At 45.5% G+C, this 16,544-nt stretch overlaps 1 protein-coding gene and 1 long non-coding RNA gene across 2 annotated transcripts in view; one reads left to right on the forward strand and one right to left on the reverse strand.

Moving 5' to 3' along the window:
• Positions 1–2,959, reverse strand: part of SMPD3 (sphingomyelin phosphodiesterase 3) — a 79,399-nt gene extending 76,440 nt beyond the window's left edge. The window contains exon 1 of the mRNA XM_090260369.1: positions 2,778–2,959. The gene's annotated coding sequence lies outside the window, so the exon portion shown is untranslated. The remainder of the gene's footprint in view (positions 1–2,777) is intronic.
• A 207-nt stretch (positions 2,960–3,166) lies between these two features.
• LOC149994120 (uncharacterized) lies at positions 3,167–15,492 on the forward strand. The gene is made up of 3 exons (XR_016507757.1): positions 3,167–3,559; positions 10,460–10,606; positions 15,103–15,492. It is a non-coding gene; the product is annotated as an uncharacterized LOC149994120 (long non-coding RNA).
• The last annotated feature ends 1,052 nt before the right edge of the window (positions 15,493–16,544 follow it).

Raw genomic sequence — 16,544 nt, forward strand, 5'->3', positions numbered from 1 at the left:
GGCCCTCTTTAAATAACTTCCCTGTGGGTGAGGACAGTGGCAGTCCCACTGCTTGAATTAGCTTGAAGGAACTCCAGACAAGAACATCAACTCAGGACTCCAAAGGAAGACAGGGTTTGTGGTTTTCAACTAACAATGCTCTCACCCACCCTGAGCCTCCATACCTGGGGGACTGTTTATTAGCTGCTAAATTTCAGCTTGGTTTAACTTCTGCCCAGCAGAGGTCGCTTGTGGAGATTGGACCTGGCAGGGCTGGTCTGGGTGGTGGCTCCTCTGTCTAGTAACTGCTCTTCTTGTGGTTCTACTGGGAAGGGGGTTCAGGTAGGGATTATCTCAGTCACATAGCACCTTTGCCATAAAAGTGCTATGAAACTGAGGTCACTTGCTGGGAATTGGCAGGTATGGGAGGGCAGTTTTCATTCTCTAGGGGTGTCTACCCATAGTGGTATTTCTGTGTCACACTAGTGCCCTCTCTTGTGAGTGTGACTGGTATTACTGAGGGGCCAGCTGTCACTGAGCGGCAACTCCAGCCCCAGGGCTCTTCCAGACATGGAGACCAAAGTGACAAAAGTTGCCTTGCCACACAATCTTATACACACTCATGAGATACTTTGTTGATGGGCCCCCTGGCCAAGCACCACTTGGAAGCCTCTGGTGGGTGGGGCAGTGTTGCAGAATTCTGGTCCTTAGCCTGAATATTCTGAGGGATGGAAAGGGTACGGCTCTGGTGAGGTTGTTAGATTCAGACCTGAGGCTGCAGAAGGACTGAAAAGGGCGCCACATACTTGTGAGATCCAACTTTCTGGTTCACACTGAGGCATGCAGGCTAGGCCCAAGATGGCCTGAAGCTACCTCCACCCTGAGGACATCCACTTGGACCCTAGTTCATTACTACGGCTTGAGAGTGAAAGGGGAGACTACCCTGCACTCATTCGCACTCCCAACATCCAAGGCCATCAGTGAGTGGTTCCTCTTCTTACACACATGCAACCAGATGCCCAAGCTCAACATGACACACACGTGAACACTAGAGCACTCATTTTCACATTCACTTAATCATACACATTCACACACACTGTGACACACACAAACACATTCAAACCCAGGAACCAAATTTGACTTAGCATGGCTGATGGCGATGTTGGGCAGGGGATATCTGGTCAGGATACCCCTTCAGACCCTGGCCCACTCAGGACTCCTGAACCATGGGCCCCTCCCCATGGGGCAGAGTCCCCCAACTGTCTGCATCCTTATGGTCACATGTCTTGAACGCCCCCCCAGAAGAGACCCTGGTTACTATTGCACACATAGTATCTGGGTGCCCGGCTCCAGCAGGGGTGTGTAGGGGGGTGCGGGGAAGAAGAGTGCGGGCACACTGCCCTGCCAGGACTAAGCCGCCCTCCTCTCTTGGGATTTTCCCCCCGGACTTAGCCACCTCCTCTCTTGGGATTTTCCATCTCTGCTCGCGCGGGCCCACGAGGAGCGAGGGCGCTTTGTCTCCCGCCCGGCATCTGGCATGTTTCCGCGGAAGCTCCCCGCGCCGCGCCCGAAGCCCCCCTTCTCCTGGCCGCGCCCCCCGCTCAGCCCTTGGCGCAGGCCCACCAGTGCGGCTACCGCCGCTTTGTCCTCCCTCGGATGCCAGGGCGGAGAGCGAAAGCCCCGCGCCTGGAGTGGCCGCCGCGTGCCCAGGACGCAGGTCTCAGTGGCCTGATTTGGGGCGCACCCCGCGTCGAATGGAGCAGTCCCAAAGGTCTGTGGGAGCGGGGCGTGTCTGCCCGTTGCTCTGAAGTGCTTGAGAAGGGACCGCCCTGTCCCGCTCAGCACATGTCCACCTGGGTCTGTCTCCCCTCTGCGGTGCAGGAGCCCAGTCCCCGGGGCGGGGCGGGGCAGGGAGGATCATTTTGACTTCTTGTTGTCCCTGGGCTGGATCCAGGTAGAAAGGGCCTAGGAGATAAGTCCTGGGAAGGGAGAGGTTGGGAGGGGTCCCTCTTACTTTCCCCCACAGCGCACCTCACCCCTAGGCCACTCCGACCTTAGGCGCGGGTCCGAGCGTGGAGGACCCCAAGAATCCGTCGGTGCTTTCCTGTACCCGTGACTCCAAGCAGGGTGGGGAGGGTCTCGTTTTGCCTCTTACACCTCAACCCCCTCCCATCCAATAACCTCGGCGGGTCCAAGCAAGAGAAGAGAGAGTCCCCTGTCTCCATCTACATCCTGCCCCCCCCCCCCAGCCTTCACAAATCCTAGGCTTCGGGAAAAGGGTGGGCATGGGAAAGGTGCATCCTGATATCCCAAACAGCCCTTCCTTAATAACCCCAGGAGGGTCTGAGCAGAAGGAGGAGTCCTGTGGTCTCATCCATCACACCCAGACCCCCTTTGTACCCTCAAGCAGCCGAGGTATTGCGGGGAAGGGTTCCCTGCTTCTGAACCTTTCATCCCTCCCGTCCTCAATAATCCAAAGCAGCCGACTTCAGACACAGGGGAAGGAGACTCGAAGCTCTCAACACCCTTCCAGGACAGACAGGGCGGGGGAGTGGTCCCCCAGCGCTTGTCCTCACACTCAAGAGCCCCCTCTACCATAAGACAAAAACTAACCCAAGCTGCTCCGACCTCAGGCGCCTGGCGACAGGGAGGCGAGCGAGGAGTCAGTTAGCAGCTCTCCAGGACGGATGGTCTTGAGATCAGTGAGGACAGGTCCCATCAACTCCCCAGCCCCCCGCCCCCCTCACTCCGATTTATTCCCTCCCCATTAAAACAAAAGCGAAATCAGCAGCACTGACCTCAGAGATGGGGGAGAGCGCTCAGTCCCGGGCAGCGCACCCAGCTCCTCCGGAATCCCCACGGCCCTGGCTTCCCGATGGTACTTCTTGCAACAGCCGCGGCAGCGGCGGCAGTGGCGGCAGCAGCGGCGGCGGCAGCAGCACGGCAGCAGCAGCTGTACCGCAGCTCCCGCGTCCGGAGCCTGCCTCGGACTCAGCACCTGGAGAGGCGAACAGCTCCGCGCCTCATTCCGCTGACCCCGCCTCCTGTGGGCTGCCGTAGCCAATGACGACGCGGGCCCCGCCCAGGAGACCGCCTATTGGGAGGGGCGCCTTCCCTTACCCTTCAGCCCCGCCCGCGGGTTCCTTGGTCTCTCTGTCAAGACCACTTCCCCCAGAGACCGCCGGCGTGTTCGCACGCTCTTCTGGAACTTGTAGTCCTTTAAGGACATGGAGTGAGCTCTTGCGGCGGGAAGATAACCAGAGATGGACTGCATTTTCCAGGGTGCATTGAAGAAACGGAGGCTCTGAGGGGGGCGGGAGGACTGTTTCCATAGCAAAGACGGCTGGTTGCGGATGGCTGACGGAGACCTGGGGCAGGCCGTGGGACCCTGGAAGGATTGAACATAACTTCGGACACCCTCTTGGGAGGCCGTTTGGATTCTTTTTTTCTCCTTGGTCCCCGCCTCGGGGTTTGAACCTCAGTTTTCCTTTCTGAGAAGAGGGCGTGGAGCTGTCCCCCCGTTCACACTCCGCGGTGATGGGCAAACCGAGGGTGAGCGGCTTTGGTTTGCCCAACAAAGGTGAGAGGGGACAGAGGCGACCTTCCCACTGCATTCTGAACTTCATTCCTTTATTTTTGTTCCGATTTAGTCATAGAAGAGTTCATTATTTTTTATCATAACCATTAGCCATGAAGGTCTTCCCGTCCCGACGTCCCCCTGGGTTCTGGCCTCCTTCACACCTCCCTCGGATACCGCAGCATCTCCTTCGGCGTAGCCAGAGGGCGCTTCTCCTGCTTGAAACCCTGCATAGATTTCCCGTTGCCTCAGGAATTAAGTCCATACTTCTCGTCATCGTTTGAAAGACACTTCAAGATCTGGACTCCACCTTTTTCTCCTTTTTTGGCAGCCTCTAACCAGGCCCGACCCTGCTTAGCTTCTGAGATCAGGCGCATTTGGGGTGATATGGCCTTACACGCTGGACTCCACCTTCTTACAACACTCTGAACCTCTTTGGAAGCTGGGAAGCCTTAATAACCAGTTTTCTCTCACTCCCCCGGGTCCCTCCACCCTGCATTTAGCTAACTCCTTATACTCTTCAAGCCCCAGCCTAGGGCATGAGCTTTCCTAGATGCCGGGCTTCATAATAGGTACCCCACCTTGTGTTTGGGCAGCACCCTATGTAACTATCTTCCTCGTTAGATTATAAAATTCTTAGGGCAGGGGCCATGTCCATATTATTTATACTTACAGTACAGTGCCTATAGTGTTTGGCAAATAGTAAGTGCTCAATAGATATTTGTTGACTTGAAAATGAATTGAACTTTAATTGAATTTCACTCACACCTCCATAATCTTGATTTTCTAAGGTTGGGCATTTTCTGATGCTGGAAGTGTTCAACTAGAGTGATGCCACCTGTTTGGAGAAATTTTCATGTCATTTGTACAGTGGATTAGAATTTTGCCTGAATTCTTTGAGGGCCTTTCCAATCCTCTGATGATAGGGATTGATAGATTTGTGTCTATTATTTCTTGGAAGTCCTATGAATTCTCCCCTAAATGTTATCAGTTCTTCTTGTTCCTCTATTTCTAGCTGATAGCCCTTCTCCTTTCTGAGTCTAAATGCCCTACCTCCCACTCCCTTTCTGGGAAAGATCTGGCTTTGAAGTAAAGACAGTCTGAGATTCCTGCCCTTCTTTCAACCCCCTGTTCATCTTCATAGGGTGGTGATGTCCCATCTTGCTAGGTAGCATCTTTTCTGAATTTTTAGCCACTGAGAGCCCTGGTGTTGACCAAATGGTCCAATTAACCCCACACATGCTTCATATGTCACTTTATATAGCCATTTTGGGTGCATTTCAGCTAAAGCATTCTTGAGAGAAAGCCTTAATAAATGAGAATAATTAATTCTTGGCCAAGGACATAACCAGGGGAACTATTATCCTGAACCTGAATCAAACAAAAAAGACGGAGCCTGAGCAAAAACAACTCTGTCATCTGTGAGTTGATGACATCCAAGGAAGGAAGGCAAAGATGGGATAGAGAGTCACATGGTTGGCATTTAGGGAAGAACTAATGACTTCTAAGAGTATGGCAGAGGGGCTTTGATCCTGACTAAGCCATGAGGGAAAGCCATTGGAGCTGGATGAACAGATGGGACCTCATTATTGAAGATAGAAAACTGTAAGGAGGCAAGGGAAAATGGGATTTGTGCTGAAGCAAAGTGCCTAATTCTGCGGATGCAGTGAGAGCAGAGGCTGTTGGAAAAGTGGGTAGGGGGATGACTACGCCCAGTGCAGACATCTACAGAGTATCAGCAGAGGACCTAGAGTCACAGCTGAAGCTCTGGAGGTCAGTTTAGCCCTTCAGGAGTAGTGCTAGTTTTCAGAAACTTGTTACAAATAGGGAAAAAGTCAGGTTCCATGATTCTCCTTAAAATATCCTCTGTCCAGCCAACTAGAGTCAGGAAACCTGGGTTCTAATTCTAACTTTGCCTCTGATTTGATGCATGATCCTGAGCTGGACCTATTTCTTCAATTGTAAAATGCTATTGGTGTTAGGAAACCCCTAATAAGGTGAAGGTGGGGAATTCAAATCCATTTGCTAGCTCTGTGGCTTTGCACAAACAACCTTCTCAGACCTGCAGGTTGCTTATTTTAAACTATTATAACAGATAAATGAGATGCCTTATGTAAAATACTTCATATATGTCAATCACTTAACAAATATTAGTCTCATTCCACATTTTTCATCTTGCATTATCAGAAATTGGTTTGACTGAATAAAGAGGCAGGAGGTAATGTCTAGGTAATCTTGGTTCAAGCCACCATTCTCTTATTAGTTGTATGATGTTGGTCAGTTATATGCTCACCATATTCATGTTGTCATCTTTTAGGGGTACTTTAGAGCAGAGAACCCTTAGAGAATAGAATTCTAGATGTTTGGAAGCTAGAGTTGCAAACTTTGTTAGGGGGAAAAAAGGTCTCAGTAAAGTTCCAGAGCGATTAACCAGAGTGCTGAATCTCAGGCATGGGGGATTGGAGCGATCAACCAGGGCTGTGTCCCAAAGAGCCTAGTGTACCAGGCTGAGGAATATAATTTTATTCTAAAAATAGTGAAGGTTTTTAAGGAAGTACGCATTTTGAACAGGTCTAGGGCCTTTGTGAAAATGGCCAGAAGATGAGGCTGGAATGTAGTTCAGAATCTGCTAGACTGATCCAGCATAGCATTTATGAGTATGTAAACAAGGGGGTGGATCTGAGCTGTATTAAGGAGGTAAATATTAAAAGGACTTTGTGAGTGATGAGTTGAAGACATGGAGGAGTGGTGAGTCAAAAGATGATGCCCAGATGTCTGCCTTAGGAAACTAAGTGGGTGGGTGGTGGTGCTTTCCTCTGAATGTGGAATAGTAAAGGAGCAGGTTTAGGCAGGAAGAGGAGGAGATGAGTTTGAGGTGAGTGGGAGACACCCAGGTGAGATGTCTAGTAGGTACTTTGGAGCTTATGTTGGGAGAATTCCTCAATATATGGAAACAATTTATTCATGGCCAAAGAAGTAACTAGGAGGACTATTACCCTGAACCTAATTCAAACCAGAAAGACAGAGGCTGAGAATTTGTCATCCTTGAGAGATCTGATCCGAAGAAATTCTTAAATTATCGTATTATCAGCATACACGTCATAATTGAAGCCATGGGAATGGATGAACTCCTCCCATAGAGTGGGTTAAAAAGAAGACCAAACTCCTTTGAGAAATGCTAACATTTATGGTACAGGTAAAGGAAGAGGGGTCCAGAAGGAAAAGTGAGAAGAACAGTCAGAGAGTTAGAGGAAAAACCAAAGAACAGTATACCACACACAGAGGCCAAATGGAGGAAGTGAGGTAACATGGTACAGAATTGTCAAGTCAGCAAAGGTCTGAACAAGTGAACACCAATTTGAGCAGCAAAGAGGTCACTGGCAACCTTGGAGAATAGATGCAGTCAAGTAGCAGGGGCAGAAGTCTGAGTGCATGGAAGTGGATGCAGATAACTCTTGGAAGTTGTTTTGAAGGAGAGGAGGGAGAAAACCAGAAAGGATATAGAGTTGAGAGACAATTTTGTTTTAAGTTGGGAGAGAAAAGGACATTTAAAAATGCTGATGGGGAAAAATGAGTAGAGGGACAGTTGATGATACAGAAAAGAGAGTGAAGGATGCAGTGAGGTCAGCAAGAGGGTGGGAGGTGGTACGGTTCAGAGTGATCCTCAGGCACGAGGAGGGCCCACTTTGTCTCTAAAATGGGAGGAGAGAAAGAAAGGAGGAGTTGCAGATGCAAGTAGGTCGGTAGGTGTGTAGGTTGGTAGGTCCATGGGAAGCTTGTAGAAAGAGGAGAGTATTCAAGATGGTCACTGTGGGAAAAAGGAAGGAAATCTAATAGCAACCTACAGAGACTGAAGGTCAGTGGTGTGGGCTGGCTGAGGCTGGAGGCCATAGTTTGTGGGGGTACATATATTAAGGCATTGTCCCAAGATAATCTGTATGGTTGTGGGCTTTTTTCAGCGTTTAATCAGCCCTGTGCTAGGTGTGGAGAAGACTATTGGTGAGGCTGACCCAGGGCTGGGCTTTGTTGGACAAGGGATGGTAGGAAGCAAGGAAGTTGGACATGCTGACAACAGAAGTGGAAGTGGTGCTTCACAAGAGAAAGGAGGTGAAACCAGGATGGAATAGGAGAAGTGAGATTCTCAGGGGAGTGAGAGGACAGATGTGATGGGTGAGAAGGAAGAGCAGGGAGGGCAGGCAATGCTGACCAGAGGTGGAGGAGCTTGAGTCGGGCAGGGGCATGGTGACTAGAGTGGACAGAGGAGGTCATGGGATTGAAAGGCAACTCTCCCAGAAAGTTGGCTACTTTGAAGGAGAGGAGCAACCTTGGTAGTCCTATGCCAAACTGCACAGTGAGTAGGAAGTCAACAGACAATGACAAGGAGGAGGGATAGGATGCAGAGCCCTCTGACATAAGTGTCACAGAAATCAAGATGTTGAAGAACTAAGAAGAAATCTTCTTACCCAAGGCATGCGGGGTGAGGAGAAAGAAACCAATAAGCTTTCTCATACATTTTCACAAAAGTATTGTCTCAACATCATCGGAAAATGATCTGTTTCATACACACCTAAAAGGCAGAATGTCTAGGGATAAAATTAGCCAAACAAAACACAATTCCAGATTTTATTGTAATCAACTAAGTTCAAGAGTAGTGATTCTTACAATTTATATTTTAGTATAGTTTGTAGATTTAAGCATGTGCATATCAACTAGAAAATGTGCTTGAGAATATTGCAAATTTCATTTCTTAGCATTGATTTGTTTTCTCAGTTTAGAACATAAATTAGAGAACTTGTGTTAATTTTTTTCAAATGTAGTGCTTAGAGCTTAATTCATGCTTTTGAAATGTCATGAATTTGAAATGTAGCCATTTTCCTTTCTGCATCCTTGAAAAGGATTACAAGGATTTTATTAGTTTTCAGATAATCTCGCCAACACATACAGACTTCCCACAAGGGTCTTCTATCAGTAAGGTTGGATTGTGAGTGATGCTGCAGAAGTGTTGTGTGTGAGATATTTAAGACAAGTCAAATAAGCAGTTAGGATTTCCCAAAAAGCAACTGAGTTTACAATTATGGGACTTGATATAGAATATGAACTGTGCATCTAAATGTTAATTGAGAAAAATGATCCCCATAATTTCTAAAGAAAAAAAGCATAAAATCAGTTTATTGCTTTGAGAAATTGCTGTCTTTAAAAAAAGCCAATGTTATTTTAAAGTATTTTTGTATGGTTGATAAATCTTTGTAATTTTGAAGTAAACTTGTGATTCCAGCCCCTTGAAACAGTGGATGTTCAGAAAATATTTTGTGAATCAGTTCATGAATGTTATGTTTATCTGTCCATGTTTAAAATTCTTCCTTTCATCTTAAACTTTTGTAGATATTCTTATAAAATGGGTGATTCTTTTTAAACATAAGTCAGATCATTTCACACCTCTGCTCAAATTTCTCCAGTGGTTTCTTTGGCTCATTGAAAGCAAAGCCTAAAGCCCTTATGATGGCCTATTGGGCTATATATACTCACCCTGTAGTCCCATAGGTCCCCTCTGCTTCAGCACATTGACCTCCATGCTGTTCCTTGATTGCTCCAAGTATACTCTGGCCTCAGGGCCTTTGCACTCGCTGTTCCCTCTGCTTTCAAACTCCTTTCCTGGATATCCTCATGAACATTTCATATAAAATGGCAGCCTTTCCTCTCCTGGCGCTTGCTATCCTCCTTTCCTGCTGATTCTTCTTTTTTTCAGTATTACCATCTGACATATACATTCTCTTACTTTTCTGTTTATTGTCTGTCTCTCCCCCACTCTTACTCCTCCGGTAACCCACTGTAATAAACTCTCCATTAGGGTAGAGACTTTGTCTATTTTGTCTACTGCTGTATCACAGAATGTGGCATAACACCTGATACATAACAGGTACTCAGTAAAACATGATGAGTGAATAAAAATAACGCATCATTCCTAGTATGTGACCCTAACATCTATTTTTATTTTTCTGCATTGCAGTCCTCATGTAGGACACACATGTATATGATCTTCTATATTCTGGAAATCATAGTTTAATATGATTTTGAGTTCTGCTTTATTTTTCTAATATCACATGTTATAAGCACTTTCCCTTGCTAAGATTGAATTCATTTGTTCAGTTGTTCATTTATTCATTCATTCAGTGGCTATTTATTGAGCATATCTATATTCCAGATAGTACTGAGTCTATAGCGGTAAATATGACACAGGACTTGAACTCAAGGGACAGAGATTCTTTTTAAATGCCATCTGTAATGATTGCCTAATATATATTCCATCAAATACCACACTATACTTGACCTCTCCTCTAGTTAAGACTTTTTGTTTATTATTTAAAATGATGTAATGAATACTCCAAGTTTAATGTAATTACACTCTACAAATTGCTATTTAAGGTAAATTCCTGAGTGAACAGTTATTAGGCTGAAGGATTAAACATAGTTTTGGTCTTTTTTATACCATCTGCCACATTGATTTCATAAAGGGTGGTATCCATTTTACCCAACTGCCATCACAGCCTCAGCCTCTCTAGCATTGACATTACTTTCAATTTTGGCTAATGCAAAGAATAAAATGATCCTTCCCCTTATAATTTATGTCTATTAAGAATGCACATTTTTGGTTTTCTTCTTTTGTCATTTGTTAGTTCAGTAGGTTCTTAGGAAGCTGTTGGAGGGCCATTGTCCCACCTTGTAGATCGTGCCCAGTGTTTAGCACACATTGGAGGGTTTTAGCATCTTAGAATTGGAAAGGACTGCTGCATTCACCATCTAGTTTAAAATTCTGATAGATGGCTTTCAAGCCCCTTCTTGCACAACCTGGCCCCCCCACCCCCATCTCATGGAAGCTTGTCTTGCTGGTGCCCTGCTTTACAGGTGTTGAACTAGCTTCTGGTCCTTGTGGCTCCCATGTGGCCCCAGTTCTGCCCTCTGAAGCAGCAGAGCCCATGTATTAGATGTTACAGAGCCTCCCTACCTTCGCTGCCCATCTCTGCAAATAGGTGGCCAGAATGTCAACTCCAGGTAAGTCTGGTAGGCCTAGAGGCCAAGACACTGTCCCACCCAGAAGTCTCTACAGTGACCATAATTAGCAGTCTCTTCAACTGGATTCATATGAAACTTAAAGTCAGCTGAAATTCTAAGAACTTTATGTATTCCTGCAGCCAAACCTAGTTCCTGGTTCCTCTCATCCTGCATTTCTGTAGTTGATCTTTTTAAAACCTGAAATCAAGACTGCTTTTCTCCTTATTTTATTTTAATGTGTTGGTAGACCTGGTCCCACTCCTGCTGTCTAAGATGGGGGTAGTAAGAGTCATTCTGACAACTTCATGTGTTGGTGTGATGAACAAATGAGATGACGTTGGACATTTGTCGCTCATTTCGGTTGTCTGGCAGCTGAGACTCCTTCCTGTGCTTGAGAAATTCCATGCCTCATGAGGTGCAGCCTCTTCTTTGCAGCTAGGGCATGGGCAGCAGTCTGAGGTTCAGGCTCCTCCAGTCTGACAAGTCCTCCCTCGCACATGCCACTCCTCTCCAATTTTGAATTGGAAGCCAGTGACAGCAAAAAAAGAGGGTCTGCTTTGCAACCCTTTTAGTGCATTGATGGTTACAATCTCAGTTTCCAGTGACAGCAGTTTACTGGGTAGCATCCCTCATGAGGCTGTCTGTGGTGTAGATGGCAGGGGATGGGATGCCAGACTCAGTGGTCACAATGATGTCTTCTTAAACTGCTGCTGAGTGGGAGTTTGGGACATTGTTCTTGACTGTGTACTTCCAAACCTGATTTGCTGCCTTTGGGGAGATTTTGTGAGCTCCTCGCTATCTTTTCACTTATATCCTTTGCTATACCCATCAGCCAAAGTTAGTTACTTTTGCTTAACTAAAAATTCTAACCAATACATGCAGGATATGAAAAGTGGGTTGAAAAGAGCTAAGCACCACACATATACAAGATATTATTGTTTGGGCTTTTGGAATTTTGATCCTTACATAGTGGGTGAAAAGGGAGTAGGGGAAAATAGGCCTCAGTTCTGTACCTGCTAAGAGTTCAGACAGGTCTAGGCATGCCTGGAAAGCTGGCTGATGAGAGAATGTGATGGTGGGAACTTGTGGGCTGGACTCGGCTCCACAGTTCAAGGCTGACCGCTGATCCTAAGGCATGTGGTGTGGGATGGTAGCTGTGAGAAGGCCTGCTGGGCACACATAAGTGGACTGGCATCTTGCCCCTCTACCCATGGACTATTACCAATAGCCAGGGCCAGAGGCGGGGCTAGGCTGTAAAGCAGTTCACCTGGGGCTATGCAGCTGTTCCTGGGATGTCCTCAATGGAATGGAAGAGGAAATCTGTCTGGATATGCCCCCCACACCTGTAACCACGAGAGGGATTATGAGTAGTTTGGGATTCTATCCTGCACTGCCTTTAAACTGCCCTTCGTCCCACTGAGCTATGGCTTGGCTCTCCAGCCTAGCCTGGTTGTGCCTCCAGAGTCCTGTTTTACAAGCTGCCATCTGAGTCTATCAGTCCTGGGTGTCTCAGAGTGGGGCTGAGCCTGGCACTCCTGCTCTGGTCAGTAATGAGCCTTTGGGAGCTTTGTGACGTTGAGCACAGTCTCTCTGGGGACATCCTATCTTGAACCCCAGGTCACCTCCCAATCAGTCCTTCTGGGTGTGTGTATGGGGGAATGAAGGTCCTGCCTTAGGGATTCCGTGATTTGAGTGTACACTGAACGCTGATACTGGCCGGATCCCTACCTTTGCCCAGTACCCTGGTGCACCTCCAGGGAGGACCAAAATCACAATATATCCAAATCAGCCAGGGGCAATATATTGGGCCTGGGCCATGGTCATATCAGAAATGTGGTAGCACTGTTCAGAGGCTCCCTCATAGGGAACTGTAGGTTCTGTCTCTGCCATAGCCACGGATTTTTGTGATGTTAAGTTCACAACTACCAATTTTCATCTTTTTGCCAGATATGACTATATATAATCAAGTCCACTATAAAAACAGCATAGAAGATAAGGTCTTAAACTTTATCATCTGATCTAGATAGCCTTTCAGTATCTAAGTTACTCTAGGTCAGGCAGTACACTGACACTTTATATGCTTTTTCTTATTTAATAGTCACCACAGTCCCATTTATAAGGCACCATTTATAAAAGTACCATAATAAGTCCCATCTTACAAGCAGGGAAACTGAGTCCTATAGAGGCTCTGGGACTAGCCCAAGGTTACATAGGCAGTAAGTGGTAGACCTGAGCCTGAGAACTGCCTTTTCCTCAGCTCATTACACTTTGGGACAGCCTGGCTGTTGAAATGTCTTCCCTCACATGGAGCTAAAATCTGTATTTCCTTAAGTCAGACCCATTTCTGTTTCTGCTTGTCCCCATAGTCCACCATGGCAGTTCCTGGTCTCCCAGTCTTCTGACTTAGTTTGCTACTCTATTCATGACTGGGGGCACTTCAGCTTCTTCTTCTGGGAACATCTGAACAATTTTTTTTTTTTTATCAGCTAAATCCTTAGGATTATCACTGCAAGAAGGTCATGACTAGGTATATCTCCAATTCTCTTAAGTACCTTCTCCAAAAGTACTGGCATCCAGTTTGTCTCACTTCTGGGAGGGCTATGTCAAGAAATCGTTGACTTAGTCACTAGTTTTAGAATGGAATTGTTAGAAAGTCCTTCTCTAAGAAAAATGGCAGGAAAACAGTCAAAACAGCAGAAACAGTATTAATACTATGCAAAGAATTGTATTGATGAATGGGAATCTTCTGTCACCCCTGTATTCTGACTGGGATATGGGCTTCATAAGGACAGGAATCTTTGCTAGTTTTGTTTGCTGCTGTAACCTCAGTGCCTAGAATGGTGGCTGAAACAGTAAATATTCAAGTATTTGTTTAATGAATTACTAATACAGTTTCATATTTGGTGTCACTTCATCGGGTTACTAATGTAACCTCCTAAGGCATTGCTTTGAATTTTGTTTTCCGTTACCTCACCAGCAGTTTTTCTAGTTTTGTTATGATTTTGATTCATAAGAAGATAACCATATGCCAAGTACATTGGATAAATAATTCTACCTCAAAGGCAATTCATTTGATCTTGTAAACCTAAGTCTAAACTGGAATTTGGTTCAGCTTGATAAAGGAGTTATTGGCTTTCTCGTCATCTATCCTATGGAAACACGTTCTGTGTCTTTCTGCTTCGATTTTTTAGCTTGAATTCAAAATGTAAAATCATCAAGAAACATGCTTATTGCTGAAAATGAGAAAATACAGGTAAGCAAAATGATGGAAACAGAAACCACTTATATTTCTACCACTCAGAGATGATCACTGCTGTGATTTTTCTGTATATTTTATATCAGATACTGAAATTAGCTAACATGGTGATTGATTTATTTTTCTTATGAGAAAGTGAACATGGGAGATCTGGTTCCTAGCCCATGTGTACCTGCACTAAAAGGAGCCCACAGACCTGAGTTTAGTAAGGCACAGGTAGCAAAGGTAAATAGATAGGGTCACCTCCAGTTCACATTTCAGAATATGACTTTAGAGGGGACCCCAGAAGTGACAGGAGGCTAGAATGGAAGTAAGAAAAACAACTTTGACAGGCAGCAAATTTCCTCAAAATAGGAATGTCTTTCCTGAGAATTGAAGGTGAGATCATCTTGGAAGAGTCTGCCCTAAGATGACTCGCAAGTCAGAAAGGCAGAATGTGTAAGCAAGGCTCCGGGGACAGCCCTTTGCTCACTGTGTAATTGTCTGGTTTGTCCTGGACGAGTCCTCTTCCACCCTGATTTCCTAAGGAGGGACCGTGTCACTTCTGGGTTATGACTCACTGTAGGAAAAGGTGGAGATCTGTGTGAATTGAACCTGACGTCATGTCCTTGGACATCTTAGCTTCTTCAAGCTGAGGTATAGGACCCCTGGGAAGTCAGGGTCATGAGTAAAACACTCATATTTTTCTTTAAAGTTAATGCAATGCAGCAATATTTTTGCCAATATATCTCCTAGGACAAGGGAAATAAAGGAAAGAATGAACAAATGAAACTACATCAAACTAAAAAGTTTCTACTCAGCTAAAGAAAACATCAGCAAAATTAAAAGGGAACCAACCATATGAGAAAACATATTTGCCAATGATACCTCGGACAAGGGTTTGATCTCCAAAATATATAAAGAACTTATATGACTCAACACCAAGAAGACAGACAACCCAATTAAAAAATGAGCGAAGAACCTGAACAGACAGTTCTCCAAAGAGGACGTACAGAGGGTCCATAGGCATATGAAAGAATATCACTAGCCATCAGAGAGATGCAAATTAAAACCACAATGAGATACCACCTCACACCTGTCAGAATGGCCATCATTCACAAATCAACAAATAACAAATGTTGGCGAGATGTAGAGAAAAGGGAACATTAGTGCACTGTTGGTAGGAATGCAGATTGATGCAGCCTCTATGGAAAACAGTATGGAATTTCCTAAAAAACTAAAAATGAAACTGCCTTTTCAGCTATTCGACTGCTGGGACTATACCTGAAGAATCCTGAAACACCAAATCAGAAGAACCTATGCACCCCTGTGCTCATGGCAGCACTATTTACAAGAGCCAAGCACTGGAAACAGCCTAAGTGCCCATCAGTGGATAAGTGGATCAAAAAACTGTGGTACATTTACACAGTGGAATACTATGCAGCAGAAAGAAAGAAGGAACTCCTACATTTTGTGACAACATGGATGGAACTGGAGAATATTATGCTGAGTGAAATAAGCCAGACGGCGAAAGACAAATACCGTATGACCTTACCTAATACAGGAACCTAAGGAACAAAACAAACAAGTGAGCAAAATAGAAACAGAGGCATGGAAACAAGGAGCAGACTGACAGTGACCAGAGGGGAGGCAGGAGGGAGCGGTGGGGGGAAAGAAAGGGAAGGGTCTACTCAAGGAGCTAGTATGAATGGACATGGACAATGGGGGGAATTGACTGTGGGAGAGGGGGGAGGTGGGCAGGGCAGGGGAAAGCAATGGGGGAAAATGGGACAACTGTAATAGAGCAACAATAAAATGATTAAAAAAAGAAAACACAGTATAGTAATAAAACAACTACAATAACACATAGGAATATGTATGACCTCACAAATATAAAATGTCATGAAAGCAAAAAGGCAAAAATATAAAGTTAATGCAAATTTTGCATTCTTCCCCATAACATTTGTCTTAATATTAAAATAGTACTTTAAAAATCTTTAAGTGAAATCGATGATCCCAGATGCTAGGCATATAGGCACATTTTGTAAGTGTTGGTTGAATTAATGAATGTTCATCCCAGTCTTCAGGCTGCTCTTAATCAGGCTGTGACAAGTTTGAAAAGGAATGATGGGATCACTAGGCTAGGAAGTAAATTAATACTCTCTGCACCACCTGTACACCAGGTAAGATGCCAGATGTTTTACCTACATAGCCTCAGTTTGATCCTCATAACCCTACAAGGTCCTTATTTTATAGGCAAGTAATTGGAGAGTCAGAAAAATTAGGTAACTTTCTCAAGGTCTTGAATGGGGCAGAACCAAAATGACAATCCTGCTCTGCTTGGGCTTCTGTTCTCTGCACCTTGAGGCCAGTTTATCTTCCAATTTTTTAGAAACTGCATGGGAATGCAGCTCACTGCTGTGTTCTGGGGGGCATGAAAGAAACTCCCCATGTTCTGTCTTCCTGTACTGAAGACTCAAATTGCAGAGGTCAGAGGACTTGACTGTGGGCAGAGGAAGGCAGCACCTCTGGGGGTCTGGAGCGTATCCCCTTGTTCCTGAATGAGCCAAGCAAGGGCACACTGGGATACTCCATGAGGAAAAGGGCCTACTTGCTGTGTTATTTCAGGATAACAGTCATGCAGGGTCGTTGTTGATGTTTTTAGCTTGTTTAATCTTTTGAACTTTGTTCCTTCTCTGTTAT

Source organism: Furipterus horrens, unplaced genomic scaffold (assembly GCF_987537825.1).
Source record: "Furipterus horrens unplaced genomic scaffold, mFurHor1.1.pri manual_scaffold_13, whole genome shotgun sequence".
In the NCBI taxonomy this organism is placed as follows: Eukaryota; Metazoa; Chordata; class Mammalia; order Chiroptera; family Furipteridae; genus Furipterus; species Furipterus horrens.